The sequence below is a fragment of the Hordeum vulgare genome, chromosome 1H (assembly GCF_904849725.1).
Source record: "Hordeum vulgare subsp. vulgare chromosome 1H, MorexV3_pseudomolecules_assembly, whole genome shotgun sequence".
In the NCBI taxonomy this organism is placed as follows: domain Eukaryota; kingdom Viridiplantae; phylum Streptophyta; class Magnoliopsida; order Poales; family Poaceae; genus Hordeum; species Hordeum vulgare.
This window is the reverse complement of record NC_058518.1, coordinates 308,264,754-308,289,954: the sequence shown is the minus strand read 5'-3', so window position 1 is coordinate 308,289,954 and position 25,201 is coordinate 308,264,754. Positions and strand designations below refer to the sequence as shown.

General features: G+C 46.0%; 1 pseudogene; it reads right to left on the bottom strand.

Annotated features, from left to right (window-relative positions):
* Positions 1 to 23,621: 23,621 nt before the first annotated feature.
* Positions 23,622 to 24,578, bottom strand: LOC123410082 (annotated as a pseudogene).
* Positions 24,579 to 25,201: the final 623 nt, after the last annotated feature.

The window sequence follows — 25,201 nt, the reverse complement described above, 5'->3', positions numbered from 1 at the left end:
ACGGATGAGCTATGGTTACCACGCCAAACGCCGAGTTGCCACGGGTAGCGTTAATAAGCTTCTCTGTTTTGGACCAACACTCATGAGGAGCACTGGCCCGGGGGTTGATTAAAATAGTCCGCGGGTGCCGGCGGGTCCCTATGCAATTTTATTAGGTGATTAGGCAAATGTAGTACCAATGTTGGGCCTTGCCAGACCAGCTTTAATCTAAAAAGAATTATCAAGGGGGTCCCCATAACAACCCCGATCGTGTTAGGAGCGCTCAATTATGGAACTTAACACCGGTAGCCGGCAACTAAGAGGGCAAAGGTGGAACAAAACACCAGGCTAGAAAGGCCGAGCCTTCCACCTTTTACCAAGTATATAGGTGCATTAAATTAGATAGCATTAAATATGGTGATATAACAAGGAACCCATGCTTTCACATGGAAGCAACTGCACCTGCAACTAGCAACGCTAACAACAGGGTTAAGCAAGCAGTAACATAGCCAATCAGTGGTTTGCTAGGTTGAACAGGTTGAAGGTTGACATGGCATTGTTGAGAGGCTGATATTTAACATGTGGTAGGCAACGAGACATAAACGGCAGCAACGGTAATACTAGCATGGCAATGATAGTAATGGTATCTGGGGAAATGATCATCTTGCCTGAGATCCCGCTTGGAAGAAGAATGTCTCCGTGAAGCAGACGAACCGACGTAGTTGAACGGGTCCTCACATCCGAGTCACTTGCGGAACTCTATCGAGACGGGGAAACCGGAAACAAGCATCAACACACGAAATTCACCACACGATGCACAGCACATATGATGCATGAGCTACTGAATACATGCAAGTCACGGCATGGCAAATCACACAATCAAACACTACACATTAAGTGAAGTTCAATATGCACGAGTTGCATATTGACGAAACTCCACGTTAATTATTTAGTTCACTCCCGGTTATCTACACGGCAATATTAATGTTGTCAAACATGCAAGAGGTGGAGCGGAAATTAAACTACCTATCTAGGCATTTTAAATGAGGTCGGAAATGACATATAACATTTCTGAGACGACCTCACATGTTAATTTACAATTCTGTCCAGATCTGAACTAATGCATTTAATTAGTTGTTAAACAGCAAAAAAAATAGGTTCTCATGATTCTACGCGTCAAGTCAAGCAATCTACACATAAAGAACATCTCCAACGGAGCTACGGATCAAAAGATACAAGCATCGCAAGATATGATGGCATGAATGCAATATGGGTGCAACGGCGGCTACGAGCACTTCAAAACATACAAACAGCAAGATAAAATGAAACTACATGAGATTCTAAACAAGTTTCATGTAGGACACGATCAAATTGGAGCTACGGTTCAACAACTACGAGCAACACAAGAAATGACTACAATCTGCCAAAATCAGCCACATAGCATCTTCTACACCCCACAACTACGGCTAAACAACTCCGATATGCACAAGCAAGACATGGCATGAAATAGGGCAAGACGCACTACTACAAACAACTAACAACAACTAGCATGGCAGCAAGGAGCACTAGGAAAAGAAGACACAAAATGGCATCTCACACACTATTTCAGACTTAGTGAAAATAACACCTCCTGAAGTGCAGTTTTCAGCCTGAAGCTATATTGACAGCAGCAAAAACCTAAGATACAGGTATCCAAATGGCATGAAACTTAACAGCATGCTAGAGAAACACAAGGGGTACAACTAACTCCATTGGACCAACCTCAAAAGAGCTACAGAACACAAGATGCAAGCAAGACAAGACAGCAACAAAATATAACAGATTCCAGACATAGAAATATTTCAGCTCCTCTAAAACAGCACTATTTCTAGCAACTTGAGAGCAAGCAAATCACACCTAAACATGCATTTCTATTGCAACTAATAATACCAGGGGCTAAACAAAACATCCAAGAACAACTCTCTAGTTGACAACTCCGTCAAATTACGCACGGAATAAATCCTACAGATTAAACAAAAGGGCAACACGGCAAAATATCTCGCGAACTAACTTCCTCAAAAGCTAAAACTAATTGCACAGAAAAATCCATGGGATTTTTCTACCCCGGAAACATATAAAATGTGTGGGGTTTGCAACACAAAATAATGACACACATTAAAGCGGGAAAAATAACCTATATACGGAAAAGTATACTACCGGCAAATCCCTACACGTAAAAATACAATGACCGCTCTTAAATACATACAAAAATAATCCCTAAAACACGAGCATTTCTATCATGGCATTCGGGCAATTCAAACACGCGTGGAAATAACTACGGGCAACAAACCTATCGGGACAGCACGTAAAACTAGGCATTTGGCACGTTAAACTAGCTCAAACAATTATGCAAGTTTTATAAACGGGTTCTACTCGAGAAACTACACGAAAAGCATATAAAATCATCGCGATCCGACATACGGATTAAAAGTTACGGGCGAAACTATATTCGTCTAAATCCTGAAATAAAATTAATCGAAAACTCCTAAATTCTAACGGGCCGAATCTGGTGGGCGCTGGACAACTAAATCTCGCACGAGCGACAAATAGAGGGGAATCTGGTCCTCACTTTGGGCCACTTGGGCCTAGCTCGGTGCAGCTCTGGTGACGGGCCGGCTTGGGGAGGCGCTGGGCCGAGGCCGGCCTGGAGGAGGCGCTGTGGGAGCCGGGGCCTCGCAGGGGGAACGAGGCCGAGGGGGTGGGCCGGCCGAGGTGGGCCGCATCGCCGGGACGGCCCAGGACGGCAGACGGACGAGGCAGCCCCTCGTTCGGTCGGTCAACGCGCGAGGCGAGGCGCTCCCGACCCGACGAGGCGAGGGCTGGCGGCGGCGACCTCCAGGGCAACGGAGCCGACGGGTCCCAGCGAGGACGACGACTGCCGCTGGCCGGAGAAGGTTCCCCGGACCGGATCTGGCCAGATTCGGCCGGCGGCACCCTTGGCGACGGCGCAGCTACAGGGAGGGCGGCGCGGCGGCTGTTGGAGCTGGGGCTCGCAGGGCCGGGCGCAAGGAGGGCTTGGGGAGGCGCTCCATGGAGATCGGGGCGGCGACGGCGTGGGGAGGTGGCCGCCTCGGCTCTCCGGCGAGCGGCGGCCGGGGTTGGGATGACGGGGAGGTGCGGCTCGGGGCTGCGGCCTCGGGCACGGGCAGCCATGGACGGGGAGCTCGGGAGCTCGGCAGAACATGGGCGGCGGCGCGATGCGGGCTCGGGCGGCGGCCGGATCCGGGCCTGGTGCGGGCCTGCTGCGTGCCTCGCGGGCCGGCGGCGGCTGCGGGACAGAGAGAGGCTGTGGGGGCGGCTAGGGTTAGGTTTAGGTGGGGCACGGAAAACGAGGAGGGATTTGAGGAAGGCTGTCTAAATTGCATGGGGGGTATTTATAGACAAATGGGGGCTCGGTTAACCGGAATCACGCTCCGGATCCAACTGCGGGGTCGGATTCGGACGATTCCGAACGCGGGTCTGGGTACGCGGCCGTGTAGAGGAAATATCCGGAGACGAGAGCGAGAACGGGCGACGCGGCACGAATTTTTAAAACACCGACAGACGTCCGACGGTAGACCGAATACGGTGCCGCTACGGTGGACCGTTCGGGTACCAGACGAACTCCGATCGCGACGAAATTCGACACGCGGCCTAGCTATATTAAAATAAGACTGCACGTCAAATCTCAACCCGATCAGAGAAAGTTTTAAACGCACTTTAAAAACAGGGTTTCGACGGTGCCGCAGGCGGGTGCGAGTGCGGTCGGGCTCAGAACGGACGACATCGCGAACCGGCAACTAACAACGGATGCAAGTTTTGAAAACGGGCGGCAACGGAGATGCCGATGCAATGCTGATGATGCGCATGATGCGATGATGATGCGACAAATGAAAATACCCACACGACGAAAACGAAAAGAAAAGGGAATCTTCTGGAACGTCGGTCTCGGGCTGTCACAGATCTCTATCCAGAAAATCATGGCGAACCATGCTGTCATAATCCAGATATTTCTCAGGAAGAAGCATCTCTTCTTCCTCGCGAAGTCTAATAGGTATCTCAAAGTGTCTAGCAAGATGAGTAGCATAGATATCTCCATAGACGACACCTTTGGAACGGTTTGTGTTCCACCGCTGAGCTACTATAGAACCTAGGATATAAGTCTTAGTGCTATAAAGGCCTTCGCGCAAAACCGCAAGGTCGGGAGAACTAAGTGATCCAGCCTCCCCACGGCCAATCAAACATTTTCCCACAAATAATGAGAAGTACAGAAGCACAGGAAAATGTATGCTAGCAATTCTAGCGCGAGACACTCCTCTCTCCTCTCCAACAGCAATAGTACCTATGAAGTCCTCCAATCCCGTGGACGAGGGTCATGAATCTCCCAACATAAGGTAATTTGCATGCATTGCAAAAATCCTGTAGTGTCATGCACTGGGGGATATCGTACAACATGAACTCAACCATGGGAGGATTCTTCCTCGGGTAAAAGTTGAAGCTTTGAACGAAAATATTGGTGAGGAGGAGGTATTGTGAGCACTTATCTTCAACGAACGCGGTAAGACCTGCGTTCTCCACCAAGTAATAAAAGTCTTCATAAAGCCCGGCAGCATGCAAAAATTCATCACTTGGCCACTCGCACGCTCGAACTTCTGTCACTCGAGGAACCACGTACTTGGGGAGGTTCTTCTCATCCTCCTTGGGGTTACGGCTTGAAGATCCTCTCAAGAACCTCCTCATCTTTTTCCTTTTCTAGCTCTGAAAAATTCTGAAATTTTTAGAGACTTTGAAAGAAAAGTGAATAAAGATCAACCACACCTTGTAGCAACTACTCATATTAGTGCCTAGAGACCGTATCACGCGCTAAAACTACTTGGGACTAGCTAAAATCAACATTTCAAGCTCAAGAACAGGGTCACCAAGGTAGCAAGAATACGTGAAGGATAAAGCACTAGAGCAAAAACTAATTGGACCAATGGAGGAGTCACTTACCAAGGAGTAATTTCCCCAAAACGGTTCGGAGAATGATGCTTTGAGCAAGGAGATCGAAAATCACAGCCCAATGAGCAAGAACACGGGTTTGAGCTGCGAAACAATTTTTTTTGGAGGTAGAGGAAGAGGATACCTATGACTTTTTTTCATTGATTTGGAGAAGGCCTATGATAAGATACCTCGGAATGTCATGTGGTGGGCCCTGGAGAAACACAAAGTCCCAATAAAGTACATTACCCTCATCAAGGATATGTATGATAATATTGTGACAAGTGTTCGAACAAGTGATGGCGACACCGATGACTTTCCGATTAGAATAGGGCTACACCAAGGGTCAGCTTTGAGCCCTTATCTTTTTGATTTGGTGATGGATGAGGTCACAAGGGATATACAAGGAGATATCCCATGGTGTATGCTCTTTGTGGATGATGTGGTGCTAGTCGATGATAGCCGAACGGGGGTTAATAGAAAGTTAGAGTTATGGAGGTGGACTCTAGAATCGAAAGGTTTAGGCTTAGTAGAACTAAAACTGAATACATGAGGTGCAGTTTTAGTGCTACTAAGCACGAGGATGGAGAGGTTAGACTTGGTGGGCAGGTGGTACCGGAGAGAGACACGTTTCGATATTTGGCGTCCATGTTGCAGAAGGATGGCGATATCGATGAAGACGTGGGCCACCGAATCAAGGCTGGGTGGATGAAGTGGCGCCAAGCTTCTGGCGTACTCTGTGACAAGAGAGTGCCACAAAAGCTAAAAGGCAGGTTTTATAGGACAGCTATCCGACCTGCGATGTTGTATGGCACGGAGTGTTGGCCAACCAAGAGGCGACATATCCAACAGTTAGGTGTAGCAGAGATGCGCATGTTGAGATGGATATGTGGCCACACAAGGAAGGATCGGGTACGGAATGACGATATACGAGAGAGACTTGGGGTAGCATCGATTGAAGAGAAGCTGGTCCAGCATCATCTCAGATGGTTTGGACATATTCAACGGAGGCCATCGGAAGCGTCGGTGCATAGCGGACGGATAAAGCGTGCTGAGAATGTTAAGAGGGGTCGTGGTAGACCAAACCTGACATGGGAGGAGTCCGTTAAGAGAGACCTAAAGGTTTGGAATATCGACAAAGACTTAGCCATGGACAGGGGTGTGTGGAAGTTAGCTATCCACGTTCCAGAGCCATGACTTGGTTTCGAGATCTTATGGGTTTCAACTCTAGCCTACCCCAACTTGTTTGGGACTAAAAGGCTTGGTTGTTGTTGTTTGTTGTAGAGGAAGAGGATGGGAGCTGGAATGAGTGTAGGGGGCCCTGTGGGCCCCACAAGCTTGCTTGCCGCAGCCAGGGGGTGGCCGCGGTGACAGGGCTTGTGGCCCACTCGGGTGGCCCCCAGGCCAGCTCTCTGTCCCAGTATTTTTCAAATATTCCAAAAAAAATATACTAGATTTTCAGGACCATCGGAGAACTTTTATTTTTGGGGTATTTTTCTCCGGGACACTAAAGCGGAAAACAGGGAAAACTAAACTAAACCTATCATTTTTCTTCTAAGCAACAGAAAGTAAAAGCTTAAAACAGAGGTATGTGACTCTTTGATTCATCCATTTCAGGGTCATCGAAAGAAATCCGTCAATGGGGTTGATCAAATCCTCATGACAAAACTTTCTCGAATCGCAAGAGAGAACGGAGAATTTTCGAATAGCCACTAAGTCACCTCAATGGGGATATGAATCTCCCCAACAAGAAAATCATACTTCATCTTGACACGAGGAATAGGGCATTCAAAGCTCCCAATGAGAATCGATGAAGTTTTTTCGATAGCATTGATGCAATGTACTTGATATCGTTTCTTCGGAAAGTGCACGGTATGCTCATTACCGTTGACATGGAAAGTGACATTGCCTTTGTTGCAATCTATAACAGCCCCTGTTGTGTTTAAAAAGCGTCTTCCGAGGATGACCATCATGGCATCGTCCTCGGGAATATCCAAGATAACAAAGTCTGTTAAGATAGTGGTGTTAGCAACCACAATAGGCACATCCTCGCAAATGCCAACAGGGAAAGCAGTTGATTTGTCGGCCATTTGCAGAGAAATTTCAGTGAGTGTCAACTTATCCAATTCAAGTCTATGATAAAGAGAGAGAGTCATAACACTAACTCCGGCTCCCAGGTCACATAAGGCAGTTCTTACGTAGTTTCCTTTAATGGAGCAAGGTATAGTGGGCACTACGGGATCACCAAGTTTCTTAGGAGTTCCACCTTTGAAAGTGTAATTGGCAAGCATGGTGGAGATCTCAAGATCTGGTACCTTCCGTTTATTGGTCACGATATCTTTCATGTACTTGGCATATGGAGACATTTTGAGCATATCAACCAACCGCATCTGTAGAAAGACGGGTCTTATCATTTCAATAAAGCGCTCAAAATCCTCATCATCCTTTTTCTTGGATGGCTTAGGAGGAAAGGGCATAGGTCTCTGAACCCATGGCTCTCTTTCTTTACCATGCTTCCTAGCAGTGAAGTCATTCTTATCGTATCTCTTAGGTTGTGGGTTATCAGGATTAACCGTAGGTTCAATCTCCACATCCTTATCATTGCTAGGTTGACCATCATTATGAACATCGTTGTCCATATTGTCACCACGTTCATGTTCATCACCAGATTGTGTTTCTGCATCAGACGCAGAAATATCATTTGGTTCTTCAGGTGTGATAGTATTTGGTGAACTAACATGTAGGTTTCTATCATCCTTCTTCTTCTCCTTAGGATGACTGGGTGCATCTGCATTAATTCTTTGAGAATCTTGATCAATTCTCTTAGGATGACCCTCAGGATACAGAGGTTCCTGAGTCATTTTGCCTCCTCTAGTAATGACTCTGACAAAGTTGTCATTTAATTCATTGAGGAAGTCATTCTGAGCTTTAAGTACTTGTTCTACCTGAGTAGTAATCATAGAGGCATGTTTACTCAGAAGCTTCAAATCGTTGACATATCTATCTACACAAGCACTTAAATGGCTAAGCAAACGAGTACTTTGTTCCAAATGTCTGCTGACATAATCATTGAAACTCTGTTGTTTGGCAACAAAGTTGTCAAATTCATCAAAGCATGGGCTAGCAGGTTTATCAAAAGGAATATCACTCTCATCAAACCTACGCAGAGAATTTACTTCTACTACCTGTATCGGGCTATCGAGACCATGGATCTCTTCGATAGGTGGTAGATTTTTGACATCTTCAGATCTAATGCCTTTCTCTTGCATAGATTTCTTGGCTTCTTGCATATCTTCGGGACTGAGGAATAGAATACCTCTTTTCTTTGGAGTTGGCTTAGGAGGTGGTTCGGGAATAGTCCAAGCATTATCGTTGATCAAGATGTTATCCAGTAGAGTCTCAGCTTGTTCTACAGTTCATTCCCTAAAAACACAACCGGCACAACTATCTAGGTGGTCTTTAGAAGCATCAGTAAGTCCGTCATAGAAGATATCAAGTATCTCGTTCTTCTTAAGAGGGTGATCAGGCAAAGCATTTTGTAGCTGGACGAGCCTCCCCCAAGCTTGTGGGAGACTCTCTTCTTTGAGTTGAGCAAAGTTGTATATTTCCTGCAAGGCAGCTTGCTTCTTATGGGCAGGGAAATATTTCTCACAGAAGTAATAGACCATATCCTGGGGACTGCTCATACATCCAGGAGCAAGAGAAGTGAACAAGGCTTTAGCGTCATCCTTTAGAGAGAAAGGAAACAGCTTAAGGATATAGTAATGGCGGATCTTCTCCTCACTAGTGAAAAGGGTGGCTATATCGTGTAGTTTGGTAAGATGGGCTACGACCGTCTCAGAATCATAACAGTGAAAAGGATCAGATTCGACTAAAAGATTATCTCAGGATCGACAGAGAATTCATAATCCTTGTCGGTGACAAAGATAGGCGAAGTGGCAAACTTCGGGTCGTATTTCATCCTAGCTTTCAGAGATTTTTCCTTCCACTTGAGAAGTAATTTCTCAACGTCATAGGAATCCTTACACGCAAGAAAATCCTCAGCTATCTCTCCCTCCATAACGTAACCCTCAGGTATATCAGGCAATTCATATCTAGGAGAGCTAGATCTAGCAGGAGCAAAAGCAGGTTCTATCTCAATAGTATCGGCAGTTTCAGAAGTATCACGAGCATTGGCAGTAACTCTAGCAATATGAGCATCAAGGAACACTCCTAGTGGCACATAAGGAAAAATAGCATCCCTAGCATCATCAGGCAAAGCAGTATCAAGCATAGCATCTCTAGCAGTATCAGGCATAGCATCTCTAGCAGTATCAGGCATAGTATCAAGCATAGCATCTCTAGCAGTAGCATCATAAGCATCATCAAGCACAGGCGACATATCAAGTTTCTAGCAGGAGGTGATGTCGCAAACTTACTCATAACTGAAGGTGAATCAAGGGCAGAGCTAGATGGCAGTTCCTTACCTCCCCTCGTAGTTGAGGGCAAGACTTTGGTTTTTGGATACTTCAGATTCTTCATAGTGATCAACAGATATAAATCCCAAGTAACTCTAAGAATATAGAAATACCTCCCCGGCAACGGTGCCAGAAAAATGCCACTTCTGTGACAACAGACCTTCCCCTGCAACGGCACCAGAAGAATGCTGCTAGCACTCCCCGGCAGCGAAACTAGAAGAATGTTGTTGATGGCCCACCAGTGCATGGGTTCACGGCAGTTTTCGAGGGTAGAGTATTCGACCCAATTTGTTGATTCGCCACGCAGGAGGTGACAGAATACTCTCCAGTATTAGCAGCTGAATGTATCAGATTCAACCACACCTGAAAGATTAGTATCTGCAAGCAAAGTATCAGCAGCAAAGTAGTATGATAACAACTTTGTTAGAAATGATCTGTTGATGGCAGACTATTCCTAACTGTCGTATCAATGGGGCCAGAAGTTGCCCGTTGACGGAAATTGTCTTTTCTCGTCAACGACGAGCGAACCAGAATTGTAGCAGGTAGCAGCAGTGTAACGAGTAATAGCAGTGGCAAGGAACAGCAGTAGTGACAGCGGTAGCAAGTAGCAACAGTAGCAAGTAGCAGCAATAGCAAGCGACAGTAGTAACAGCAGCAGCAAGTAGCAACAGTAGTAACAGCAGCAGAGCAAAACAAGTAACAGCAGCAGTAGCAGCAGAGCAAAACAAGTAACAGCGGCAGAGCAAAACAAGTAACAGCAGCAGTGGGACAAACTCGTAGGCAATGGTTCGGTGATTCGTTTGGATGATATTCAGCATGCAACAGTTATAACACGGAGAGATATGTGTCAAGCTCTCATTCGTCAATGTGATGTAGGCATGCATTCTGTGTGTAGTCATATGTACTTAGGGAAAAGAACTTGCATGACATCTATTGTCCATCCCTCCCGTGGCAGCGGGGTCCAAAAGGATACTACAGGATATTAAGGTTCTCCTTTTAATAAAGAACCGGAACAACGCATTAGCACCTGGTGAACACATGAACTCCTCAAACTATGGTCATCACCGGGAGTGGTTCCGGTTATTGTCACTCCGGGGTTGCCAGATCATAACACATAGTAGGTAACTACAACTTGCAAGATCGGATCTAAAACACACATATATTGGTGACAACATAATAATTTCAGATCTGAAATCATGGCACTCGGGCCCTAGTGACAAGCATTAAGCATGGCAAAGTAGTAGCAACATCAATCTCAGAACATAGTGGATACTAGGGATCAATCCCCGTCAAAACTAACTCGATTACATGATAGATCTCATCCTACTCATCACCGCCCAGCGAGCCTACGAATAGATTACTCACGAATGATGAAGAGCTTCATGGAATTGGAGAGGGAAGAAGGTTGATGATGACGACGGCGACGATTTCCCTTCTCCGGAGCCCAAAACGGACTCCAGATCTGTCCTCCAGATGAAGAACAGGATGTGGCGGCGCCTCCGTATCGCAAACGTGACGAAATCTTCTCTTCTTATTTTTTTCTGGGGAAAAGTGAATTTATAGAGCTAAGATTGGGGGAGGCAGAGCCACGTGGGCCCCACAATCTTGGTTGCCATGGCCAGGGGGGTGGTCGCGGCAACAGGGCTTGTGGCCCACTAGCCCATGCCCTCCGGTGGATCTTTGCGCAGGTATTTTTCATATTTTTGAGAAAAATTCTCCGTAAATTTTCAGGACGTTCCGAGAACTTTCATTTCTGCACAAAAAAAACACCATGGCAATTCTGCTGAAAACAGCGTCAGTCCGGGTTAGTTCCATTCAAATCATGCAAATTAGAGTCCAAAACAAGGGCAAAAGAGTTTGGAAAAGTAGATACGATGGAGACGTATCAGGCCTTGTTCCCCAAATCGGAAAGGACCGCATCTTAGTCGTTACAGTACTCCTCTCTCGTAGTTGTTCATCTCCATAGATAGATAGTGGGTGTTTGTAGGTATTTTTTTGTTTCCCATGGAACATTCCCCAAGAAGTTTTCTAGACACAGTGTGTGTAGCTCAGAGAGGATGGCCTATTTCCCTTCTTCATAGGGGTCCATAAACAATCACTACTCTAAAGGTTGTATTAGTTTTCTTCAACTTAATGACACAGCTGACAGAGTATTCCACACATGCCCAGGATACCGCCTCAAAGGCATCCTCGTCTACTCCCATCAGGATGCCTCTAGCAGATCCTTTTGATGGAAGGTGATGCCAAGCAAAATTTCTACTACCAGCTAGTGACTTCAAACAAGACTGAGAGAAAACTTCTTTTTAGTTTCTTAGAATCCTAGGATAGAGGCATGAGTCTTGTTTATAGTGTCTACAATCAAAGTTTTTCTACCAGGGGCAGTGATGCCCCTAACATTCTAAAAGAGAGCATTCATGAAATAACTTTTTGTTCTAGGATGCTTGCCACTTTTGTTCTTACAAATTAAGTACCATAAGCCTTCAGAATTGAAGTCTACATTAGCATATACATTTTTAGGAGGACTTATGAAATCTCACCTAGAACCCACAGTTCTGTTAGAAACCATAGACTCCAAAGTCCTACTGGCTTGGTCCTCCTTAGCTATAGAATCAACCTCTACTCCAACTATAGAAGCTACACAAAGGAATTCACGGTTCTTAAACACGGAGAAGGTTGGAACCTTACCAGTTTTTTAAGGATCTCCATGTTTGGCACCTCTTTGAGTTTATGTGCTTTTGTTAGTGAAAGCATATATGCTCCCTTGGTGGTTTCGATAATTCATGACAACATACATTGTCTCTTGGACTAACACTTTTACCTCGTATATTTCAGGTATAGTCCAGAGAGAGCATTAGCCAAAGGATTGTGAGGATAAGCCCTTGATGCAAGGGAAGGAATAGGATTGGCTCAAGCTTCAAGCAAGAGGACTCTACATTTTAGATTTGTGAGAAATCACTTTGAGTCCATAGGAAAGCCAATACTATTAAAAGGGGGTGAGGTATTATGATGAATTGGTTGCTCAAGTGCTTAGAGATATCCACCAAAAATATTCACTCATTCTCCCCACAAATATCTCTGTCCCAAGCCAAAAGAGAAAAATCAGCGCCACCAAATTTTCCCACTCGGCCCTACTGATTTTCCCTGTGACATATCCTCTGCCAAACCCTAATCTCTCGGTACCACCAAGTTTCACATCGGTGCCATCGAAAGCATGTGAACAACTTTCTATTGAGTAAATTCCAAGAACGGGAATTTCCTAGATTGGAATCGGTCTCACAGAGATTTGGAAACTACTCCAGGCCATCGTATGGGTATCACCGAGATTCATATATCGGTCTCACCGAGAATTCAAAAGTTTCCACATTTAGTGCAACTCAGTACCATCGAGATTTATTTCGGTGTCATCGAGTTGGGAAATAATGTTGTAATAGTTGGATTTTGGGGGAAGCCTATATATACCCCCTCCACCTCCTCTCATTCATAGTGGAAGCACTCAAAACACACTTACCTTTGCCAGATCCATTTTTCTCAGAGAGAGCCACCTACTCATGTGTTTAGATCAAGAGATTCCAATCCAACCATTTGAAACCCGATATCTAGCCTCCCCAAGTTGCTTTCCGCAAAATCAATCTCTCCTACCCATGCCAAAACTAGGAGAGAGTGATTGAGTGTTGAGGAAACTATCTTTTGAAGCACAAGAGCAAGGAGTTCATCGTTCTACCACATCTATTACCTTTTGGAGGGTGGTGCCTCCTAGATTGGTTAGGTGTTGCTTGGGAGCCTCCTACTTCGTGTTGTGGAGTTGAACCAACAAGTTTGTAAGAGCAAGGAGATCGCCTACTTCGTGAAGATCTACCGTGAGTGAGGCTAGTCCTATGTAGACGTAAGCCATGGTGGAGTAGGCAAGGCCGCTTCTTCATGGACTCCTTGTGTGTGATGCCCTCCATGGACTCTCGCAGTCGTTATCCTCCGTGGGTTGAAGTCTCCACTAATGTGGACGTACGTTAGCACCACTTATGGGAACCACGCCAAAAATTGTCGTGTTCATATTTGCGTTTGATCTTCCTAAACTCTACTCCTTATTTATATGTGCAATGTCTTTACTTTCTGCTGCCATATTTGTTGACTAGCATGTGTAGGGTGCACTAGAATTGCTAGAATTGCTAAAACCTGCCAACCATTAAAGTTGGGAAAAGGCTAGGATTTTAATTTATGCAAGTAGTCTATTCAGCCCCCACTCTAGACACCCCTTCTATCGATCCAACATGTAGAATAGGTGTGTTGTCACCTGCAACCCTCGCACTCATTATTGGTGCCTCCATTGGTCCCCACTTCCCACCCTTGTTCTTGGGTGGAAAGGGAAGGAAATCATTCTCATACTGTTGTGACTGAGCTTGCATCTCAGTGCTCCCCCTTTGTGCTTCATCCTTCCCTTCTTTGGACACATCCCAGTTGACCTCAGACTCCAGATCATCATCATCCCATCCTTCCATTTCTCTTAGTAGACCAAAGCCATCAGTAACCTCTTCACCAACATTAGAGAGCAAGTTCATTAGTCTAGTTTTGGACTTATGCAGGTCTTCAGGTAATCTGTCTCTCACGAGAGTAGTTGGAATATCATGGGTAAGGTCATCTTGGCATTGGCCTCTGTAGGTGTTTTTTGGAAGGTTGCCACCAATAGATCCAGAGAGTGAGCCCGTTCAGATCCTATCTTGGAGCTTCTTTGAGAACCGATGCCATCAGCACACAGTTTATCACTCTTTTCACTGTCCATAAACACCTCAGTGTTAGCCTTGGGGGGTGAATTACCACCTCCTCTTCAACTATGAGTGGTTTAACTTCCACTAGGATCCTGTACAGCTTCCCATTGATGTCGAAAGTCCTTTCATTAGGAATTCTAGTATGATCCTTGCAAGCAATTTTGACTCTAACAGTCTCAATGAAATTTTGGGAATCATGTTGCTAATTAACATTGAGCAGCACCCCAAAGGTGGAGGTGGTTTGGTCTAACACAGATCACTCACACCATTTTGGGTTTAGTTTCCTTAGTTTCAACCAGGCTACCTGAAGTTCAGCTTCAGCAGTCACATTTCCCAACCAGACTTCCACTTTAACAATGGTGTTCTCCTTAGTTAATCCAAAGCAAGGGTATCTAGCTACATCAATCTCAGGAGGGAATTTGACCAAAAAGGTCCATTCATCCAGGGAGTTGATAGGCCATGACCAATTGGTCTTGTAAATAGCAACAAACTCCTTTGGCAATTCCTCCTTGGTGATGGCCCTAGACTCGACAAAAACAATCCCAACATTTTTCATCTAGCCCAAGTGTTGCGAGTTCACATCTGATTGCTTTAGGTGAAAGAATCCTAATCCTTGGCAACACTTCCTACAAACTTAGCACATGTGTGCGACTTCTTCTTCACGGGACATTCCTCCACTTTGTGTGTCACCATCCTACACATAAAGCAACATTTGGTCTTGGTACACTTATCCTTGTCGTGTCGAGGATCCCCACAGTTATAGCACGTAACTGCAGAGTATGACATCAAATCAGGACAAATGGAAGGATTTTTCTCGGCCACTTCTTGTTTCTTCTTCTGTTGATTTTTCGTTTTTTTTTTTGCTTTGTTGCTGGCTTCCACATCCAACAGACCCTTCACTATGCTCACCCTGCATTCCTCCATAGGGGCCTTGAATTTGAGGGGGGCATACTAGTGCTGTTGTGCCCCTCCCCATTGGTGTTGTCGGAAAGGACCAACAAATTGCCCTGGGAAAGGCCATGTAGGAGGAGGCCCGTGAAACCCGTAGCCAAAGAACTGCTACCGAGGGGGCAGACCCATACCTTGGTTCTCTTGCTTTCGTTCTTGCATCCAGGGGTTGGGGTGGTCAGAGCGCCCCGCCTTGTTTCTACCATGGCCTAGCCCGCGCCCTCCATCAGCCATCTCTACGACGACAGGGAAGGAAGAGGGATGTGTACTAGGAACCTTAGGAACCAAGCCTTTTGGTCTTGCTTTTATAGCTCCCCACAGCTGGTTGTGCCACCGCTCCGCCTCGTTACCATGGTTGCTTGGCAAAAAAGTGGGCGACATGGCACCCGCGTCACCTACATTACAAACTTGACTCTTGGCTTGCCTTGCTCGTTTCTGAAACCTGACCCCCCCCCCCCAGACTGCTCCATGACCAACAACATATCGAGTGATTTAAGCTCCTCAACCTCACCAACACATTCAATTTTCACCGCCATTACGCCACTCGATCTGATGAAGTTCATCGCTAGTACTTTGCTCTCTCAGTTTTGCAGTCTCGAGAGTGATTTCCATTTGGCTCTCCGGTCCACCAGCGACAAATCCTTCGGAGCCAGCGCCCACGAGATGATCTGTGGCAAGGAATCCCTCATGAGCATCATAAGGACATGTGTGATTCTTCACAACATGATCATCAAGGATGAGAAATGCTTGAATTTCGACTTTAAATACGACAATGTTGATAGTTGTGGGAAGGCTCGTAGGAACCGGAAACCGGATCTAATCTTTTCTTAAGATGGGGAGTTACTTGGGAGATAGTCCCTTTTTACTTTGGAGAATGTCTACTCATTTTATTCATGCTTGATTTTGAACCCTAGACGCTGACCAGACGAGGAAGCTCAAAACCGTGTGCAGAAGTCTCCCCTAATAATTGTTGGAATTATGCCCTAGAGGCAATAATAAATATAGTTATTATTATAATTCATGTATCAAGATAATCATTTATTATCCATGCTATAATTTTATTGAATGGAGACTTATATACATGTGTGGATACATAGACAAAACACTGTCCCTAGCAAGCCTCTAGTTGGCTAGCCAGTTGATCAAAGATAGTCAGGGTCTTCTGACTATGTACAAGGTGTTGTTGCTTGATAAATGGATCACGTCATTAGGAGAATCACGTGATGGACTAGACCCAAACTAATAGACGTAGCATGTTGATCGTGTCATTTTGTTGCTACTGTTTCCTGCGTGTCAAGTATTTGTTCCTATGACCATGAGATCATATAACTCATTGACACCGGAGGAATGCTTTTTGTGTATCAAACGTCGCAACGTAACTAGGTGACTATAAAGATGCTCTACAGGTATCTCTGAAGGTGTTCATTGAGTTAGTATGGATCAAGACTGGGATTTGTCACTCCGTGTGACGGAGAGGTATCTTGGGGCCCACTCGGTAATACAACATCACACACAAGCCTTGCAAGCAATGTAACTTAGTGTAAGTTGCGGGATCTTGTATTGCAGAACGAGTAAAGAGACTTGCCAGTAAACGAGATTGAAATAGGTATGCGGATACTGACGATCGAATCTCGGGCAAGTAACATACCGAAGGACAAAGGGAATGACATACGGGATTATATGAATCCTTGGCACTGAGGTTCAAACGATAAGATCTTCGTAGAATATGTGGGATCCAATATGGGCATCCAGGTCCCGCTATTGGATATTGACCGAGGATTCACTCGGGTCATCTCTACATAGTTCTCGAACCCGCAGGGTCTGCACACTTAAGGTTCGACGTTGTTTTATGCGTATTTGAGTTATATGCTTGGTTACTGAATGTTGTTCGGAGTCCCGGATGAGATCACGGACGTCACGAGGATTTCCGGAATGGTCCGGAAACGAAGATTGATATATAGGATGACCTCATTTGATTACCGGAAGGTTTCCGGAGTTACCGGGAATGTACCGGGAATGACGAATGGGTTCCGGATGTTCACCGGGGGGGCAGCCTACCCCGGGAAAGCCCATAGGCCTTGGGGTGGCGCAGCAGCCCTTGGTGGGCTGGTGGGACAGCCCAAGAAGGCCCTATGCGCCATAGATAGAAAATCAAAGAGAAAAGAAGAAAAAAAGGAGGTGGGAAAGGAGAGAAGGACTCCACCTTCCAATCCTAGTTGGACTAGGATTGGAGGAGGAGGACTCCTCCCTTGGTGGCGCAGCCCTTGGGGCTCCTTGAGCTTCAAGGCAAGCCTCCCCTCCCCCCTCCTATATATATGGAGCTATTAGGGCTGATTTGAGACAACTTTGCCACGGCAGCCCGACCACATACTTCCACGGTTTTACCTCTAGATCGCGTTTCTGCGGAGCTCGGGCGGAGCCCTGGTGAGATTAGATCACCACCAACCTCCGGAGCGCCGTCATGTTGCCGGAGAACTCATCTACCTCTCCGTCTCTCTTGTTGGATCAAGAAGGCCGATATCATCGTCGAGTTGTACGTGTGCTGAACGCGGAGGTGTTGTTCGTTCGGCACTAGATCGTGGGACGGATCGCGGGACAGTCCGTGGGACGGTTCGCGGGGCGGATCGAGGGACGTGAGGACGTTCCACTACATCAACCGCGTTCACTAACGCTTCTGATGTGCGATCTACAAGGGTACGTAGATCGGAAATCCCCTCTCGTAGATGGACATCACCATGATAGGTCTTCGTGCGCGTAGGAAAATTTTTGTTTCCCATGCGACGTTCCCCAGCAATAATAATAAAGCGCCGAGCACTTCTGTCGTCCGTTGCGGCATTTTTATGAAAAAGTCCCTTTTGTTTCGGGTAATTAACCCGCAGTCCCCAAGTCAGCCAGAAACGGTACGCCTCCACCTCCTTCCACGATCCAACTACACCTCCGTCACCATCGATCCCATCTCGATCCCATCCCGCAGCCACCTCCTTCCACGTCCCGCATGGGCCTTCTCACTGGCAAGGCGAGGCTGTGGGGGCGGTGTGCGGGCACGAGGAGAGGCGAGGCTGTGGGGGCGGTGCGCGGGCACGAGGAGGCGCAGGAGGACGCCTGCCTGCAGTGCTCCGTTGAGGGCTTGGCGAGGGCATGGGGCGTCGCGCGGGCACGAGGAGGCGCAGGAGGACGCGGGACGACGGCTCTCTAACGAGGACTTGGCGAGGGCGGCGCCCAGCGACCGCATCTTCCCCAAATCTCCAGGAGGGCCATGACGCCGCCGCACCTCAATCTCGCCGGATCTACCACCTCGCCAGGTGTGGGACAAGCTGGCGTCCGCCAGGTTCGTCTACCTCGGCGAGGCTGAGCTGGTACCCGACCCCGACGACCGTGTTCTCCAGCTCGAGATCGTCACCAAGCTCGTCGGCGGCCTGTCCCTCGCGCTCGAGGCCTTCCCCTGCGACCTCCAACAGTAACTCGACCAGTTCATGAGCGGAAGGTGCGCTAGCTACCCCCTTACTGTTTTACCTGTTTGCAATCAGATGACGAGATTCGATGGAATTTCAGCTCCGTTGAGATGACGCTTGCTGTACATTACGAGTTCATATTATGGTTCATTCAGAGATTTGGCTGTGTGGAAATGAACTTTGATGACCTGCTGTGCGTTAACTTAGCTATTGTCGTTAACCCTTTTACCACGCTACTCTGTTCCATTCAATCTGCTTTTGTCACATTGTTTTTGTTAGATGAAGTACACTTGGTGTCCACTTAATAGATGAATGAATAAGTTTTGCTCCTTAATGCCTTATTGTTATTATAAGAATAAGGGGAGTTATATGAGTTACATCTATGTTTCTAATTAACAGTGCAGTGTTTCTATCACTATAAAAGTATACGGTTTCAGTGCTGCTGGAGTTTAGTTGAAGTAATACCTTGATTTAATGTTCATAAAAAAAATATGTTATCCAGAAATGAAATGCATTCTTGAGTGAGACCTCACTTCATTTTGATAATATTGTACAAGCTTATGCTTTATGTAGGATCGATGACAGTACCTTAAAGTCGTACACGTCGCACTGGCCATTGGAGCGTTGGCAGGAGTATGAAGGCGGCGGTAGTGAGGCGGGCAGCACACAAAGGTGAAGGTGGAGAAAATAGAGAGTCGACCGGGGCAAGGAGTTCGTTGGCTCGAAACCACGGACCACGACGACGCAAACTTGGAGGGGGCAGTGGTCATGGCAGGGAAACGATGCTCTGCTCGGGCGCGGCATGCCTCCTGTGCTGCTCATTCTTTCTTTCTTCCCTAACTCCTTCTCTCTTGCACGTCGTTGCACGTGGAAGAGGAGCAACGACCTGGAGCAGGAGGTTGCCTGAACGTATCTAACTACGACTGTTTTATCCATGAGCTGGAGGATAATGTATTCACCTCTAAAATCACAATTATGTTTTCCCCCATTTTCATGTGAATATGGATTGTCAATATACTCCTATCACTTGGATTTCCATATGAAAGAAGTATAAACACTTGCACCGAACTGTATGATTTTTTGAGCCAAGTGTTCAGTTCAATATGGTATGTTTATGCTTTCAGAGAAGCACTTCTCTGAAGGTCACAATTTTGAACCCAAAGATACACATCAAGACGATGGTTGCATGAGCGGTTCCAGACTTCCAGTGCCATATGGGCTAAGATGGTAAGCATGTCTTCTTGTCTAATTCTAAGTTAGTTGTAGAAGTATTCCATGCTACTATTTGTACACCAAAATTGGCTACCAGGTTGCAGTGCCATATAGGCCAATATGGTAAGCATGTCTTCTTGTCTGATTCTAAGTTAGTTATAGAAGTATTCCATGCTACTATTTGTACATCAAAACTGGCTACCAGGTTGAGATTTGGGATCGGATGTTGCGCCAAGAACAAGGGACCAAGGTGCTGAACTAACAACAAGGGGAGGATGATTCTTCAGGTACCAACAAAGCTATAGACCAGATAATTAAGTTAACGTTTGCTTTTCTTGAAACTCCAAATCGTAGTTATTCTATTTGTTCACTAATTTGGTATGATCTTAATCTAGGAGGATTATCACTGTATGATATGAGATCCCGACGTTTAGCAGTGATAAATGTCTGACGTTGAATGGTTCTTTTCAGAAGTACAATTGTAAGATCTATGATTCTAGCTTCGAACTTTAACTAGACAGTACTAACTGGACATATAATTGATTATTTATGCACAACAAGATGTTCTGTTGTTTTTCGTTCTTCAATCATATTTATCTAGCCCTTTCTTAACTTTCTAATTGCTCCACCCTCTACCTCTGAAACTCAAAAATCAAAGAAAGGTCGTTGGCATATCACTGTCACTGAATAAGATCTGCTAGAGATGAAGAGGACCACAATGCTTTTTCTATTGTTGGGGACATACATAATGCATATAGATAAATTTGGATCATTTATAACAGAGAGATTTGTTGCCAAAAATATTAACTCTGCCCAGCAATGGGCAATGTCAAAGTAATAACATGAATTTGTTGAACAAAACCTTTGCTAACTGAATAGACTTACGAACAATTAACAATGTCAAATAGTTTCAAATTAACAAATGTTGTTTGATTAAAACATTGATTTAATGCTGCATAATGGCACAACAAGCAGATTATATTATTATTATTTTGCCCGGTGCAACGCACAGCCATTTGTACTAGTACTAATAAAGCATGGATTTTCATATTTGGAAGCATCAGTATCATGATATGTCAACATAGGACAAGAGTATATAATTAAAGAAAAAAAGAACGGATGTTCACGAATTGGCTTATGTGATGATCATGTGAAGGATTTGGTATGCAAGGAATGAAATTACAAGTAACAAACCGACGGTCACGATCGAGGCCTCGCGCAGATTTCTAACGAGCTACATTATGTCTTGCAATACAACAACATCCGTCGACAGACCTGGCCAAAGGAAAGCAGGTGGTTGATCTCTCACGAAGCACACAAAAATACGCACATGCAAGAGCAGCCACGTCGCTCCAGGAACCATCTGATGCAAATCATGTTAAACTGAAAATTGTGGTGCTTTTGTGCATGAAAATGGTACGGTTGGACGAACCATGTGAGTTTATGAAGATGATGTCATCTTCACCTTGACACGGATGCTATTTAATTGTGGTGAGCCCTTAGAAGTTGACATGGCCGCCATGGAAGAAGGGTTACGACTTTCTCTAACTTGCCGCTGGTTGTGGAAACAGAATGTGCCGAGCTGCTAAAGTTGGTGCAATCCAAAGACGACAATCGATCGAGGTATGCATATCGGGCTAATGGGATCAGACGAATTCTGGTTCAAGAAAGAAACATTAGTCTAGCTAAGATTACTAGGCGCGCCAATGCGGTGAGGCACACCCTTATTTGTATGGCTCGATCGCAACAGCGCACAGTGTGTTGGCTCTGAAACTCCCCTATGGAGATAGCTAGCATTGTTGATTCTGAATGTAATCATCATGGTTGATTAATGAAAAGTTTTTTTCCGTAAAAAAAGAATGAAAACATGTTTGAAATATCACGAACCCTAAGCAACATGTATATCTTTTGATGGAATCAAAATGGATATGGCAAAGCACCATATCCAGCAATCTCAGAATAAGTTTACATAGTGAAAGCACTCTTGTTTTTTTAAATGTGAAGCACATAATTTTGAAACTGAAGCATAAATGTATGAAGCAGGAAACAAATGCAAAGGGTACAAATTTAGTCCTAGGTGGAAGCATAAAAATTTGAAAAATGAAAAAAATAATTGATGGCAACTGTGCTTACATATTTGAAGCTCTATATATATGGACAAAACTTTTCACAACATTTATCAAATTCATTGGAATCATTGGAAATATTGAAACTAAGGAATATTGTTACATCGCTAGACAGCCAAAGAACATAAATAGCAACGAGTAACCGGTTGTTGGATGAATTACAACCAAAATACAGTTGCAAAAATTACAAATCTCCAAATCTGGGGTGATCGATCGCAGTGCAAATATCTTCGATTTGGAGATGGGCACTTCGATTAGGGAGGAATTTTTGCAATCATGTTCTCCGGCTAGCCGGTACAATCTCGTACGCGGTCGATTTGGAGATGGGGTGCTTCAATTTCGGTAGGCTAGCGAAGCATGAATCACACATGGGGATGGGGGATCGACATGCTAATGCAAGCATGGCGCACCATCGCCCAGGATTCACATAGGCGCAGAGGACTAGAGGCCAGTGTTGCTCGAGGGCGAAGACACAAGGAGGTGCAAAGGTAGGTGTTGGTCGGTGAGGTGGTTGTATGAGGTGGGCCAGACTGGATGGTGAGGCGGCACACGAGTTGAGAGGAGCAGGCCGGTGAAGACGCATTGCGAGGCTGGACGGAGAAGTGGATCTGGGCCACGCGAGGCGAGCGAGGTGGAGGTAAAGCTGGGGCGGTGTAGGCGAGTGCGGATGATTATGGCCGATGGATCGCGAGAGATTAGGGAGAAAAGATAATGCGCATGGTTTAGGCTTGATTTTTTTCTTTTACTTTACAATGCAAAGCAAAAACTGGAACGTCGGATTCAGATCGAATCAACGGCATTTCATCGGTTTGACTCTGGCGCCTTTTCAAAATAATCTGATATATACCGAAACCAAACTGTATCTTAATTTGATATTGTATTTAGCAAATTATTAATATCGAACAAAGCGAAAAACCGTATAAACCGAATAAACCTAACGCACATAGTGAAACCCGGCGCAGGAATCGCTAGGAAGATGGGTTGTGCATATTTCAGTAGCACATAGACCAAGAGCCGCGAAAACGAACATCCGCAATTTAAAACACAGAATATAGGAAGCGAAACTCGTCTAAAGAGATTGCACTATACAAGATGAGTGTGTAGTCCAAAAAACGCACACTAAAATTAGGATGTACACGAGTGAAATAAGAAGTTTTCGAATGTATGATGATACTAACACTGAATATAGATGAATTGACATCAATGATATAAGGTAAAGCATAAAAACAATTTATGATAAACGATAAGAAAATTTCAAGTCACGCTACAAGTTACATCCCATAATGCATAACCACTGATCAATCTAGAATTTTTGATTTGACACCTAATATCTACAACCTATACTTAAGCTGTGAGACATCTAATCTAGACAAAATCATGGATTGGCTAATCCTCACCTAGCTGAGAATTTTGCAAAGATACATCGATACAAAAGTGTAACTTTAGTTACGTAAAAAGTGATTTCGTATACGATTGTGCCTTAGAACTGAACGTGGGTACGAGGAAGATCGTCGGTTCGTGGATTATGACCTGCGGCATTACCGGCACCAAAATTACTGGAGCCGCGTGGCACATCAGATTACTCTGTTCTGTCGGCCGAAACGTCGCCGCGTGGCACACCGGATTACTCTGTTCTGCCGGCCAGAACGCCGCCACGTGGCACACCGGATTACTCTGCTCTACGGGCCGGAACGTCGCCGCGTGGGGTGGTGTATGTTGGGTAGCTCTGGCTGTTGATGTCGACGTGGTGGTGGTCCAAGAAGCCGTGTCATCTGTCGAGTCTTCCGTCGAGTCTGCCGTCAACAGAGACGACGACGCTATCCGCCGTGGGAGAGCGGGGGCGAGCGGCGGCTTGGAGGGCGCTGCGCCAGCCGTCGGCGTCTCCCACAACGTATTCGGCGACGTCGCGATCCGCCGCACGGGAGAGGGAGCGGGAGGGGCCAGGCCCTCGGTCGCCTTCGCTGGCAACAGAGCCGGCGACGTCGCGCTACGCTGCATGGGAGCTGGTTTTCCGAGGGCCTTGGAGGTCGGCGACGGGGCGACGGCGGCGGCGGCGGCGTCGCGGAACAGGTAGACCCGGAACCGGCGCAAGTTCAGGTCGTTGAACAGCCGGACCTGCAGGTCCCGGAAGAGCACCAGGTCCAGCATGTCCCGCAGGTCCTCGTCCGTGTCCACGTCGCAGAGCGAGTCCAGCCCCTCGCCGGAGTAGCAGTACTTGACGGAGAAGTCGGAGAAGCCCGCGCGCGCCGCCAGCAGGTCGCGGAAGCCCCTCGGCGAGACGGACGAGACGACGTTGAGGAGCAGGTGCTCGCCGTCGACGTACCTCGGCGGCCGGCCCTGGGCGCGCTCGATCCTCCCGCCGTAGCTAACCATCAGCTTCACGCAGCGCTGCCTGTCGGCTGCCATGATCGAACCGTGCGCGCGCGCCGTCGCTGGTCTTCTCGCGAACTTACGGGATTTTCCGATGATCCGGTGGGTGGAGGGACGTAGGCTGGAGGGGAGTAGTAGTATGGGCTGCCGTCGACCCAGATATATAGGTTGGCCTTTGGCCCTTCCAACGAGAGCCGGATCCGGACTCATGACCGAACGAGATACCGTATCAGAATACGATCAGAACCAGCCAAAACGAGGGCAACAGGTTTTAGCCGTCCAATGCTTCACCTCTGAGATCACGATGGAGCAAATGGTGTGCCAGAGTTTCCACGTCACTCTTATCACTTCTCGTCAACAGCCTGCTTCCCCGAATAAGTTTTTTTTTACCGGAGCTGATATGTATAGGTGCTCGGCTTGTACTTCGCGAGTCCCACATATACAACAGATCTTGTGCTCTCGATCCGAGACTTGCTGATTGTAGTTCTTCTTGTCTGGCAAAATTTTGGCTGATTGTAGATTTTTTGGGTAAAACTTTGGCTGCTGAAATGATGCTGTGACCCAAAGACGCCACACCATCTTATCTAGCTGATTGTAGTTCTTCTTGTTTAATAATTATCCGAGAGAGTGTAAGCTGCATAGAGATGTTTAATCTGAAGAGAGATTTTAAGTATTTTTATCTGAGAAGTACTATTTTGTTGCAGTATATGGACAATATTTTTATCTTAGAAAGTATTTTTTTTCTGAAGAAAGATTTAGAATATGGACAGTATTTTTATCTCAGAAATTATATGGACAGTATTTTTTATCTCAGAAATACTATAAAAGTATGAATGTTGCAGTATATGGACAGTATATGGACGTCATAAGTCCCACATAAAAATTAACTGGGCTACCAC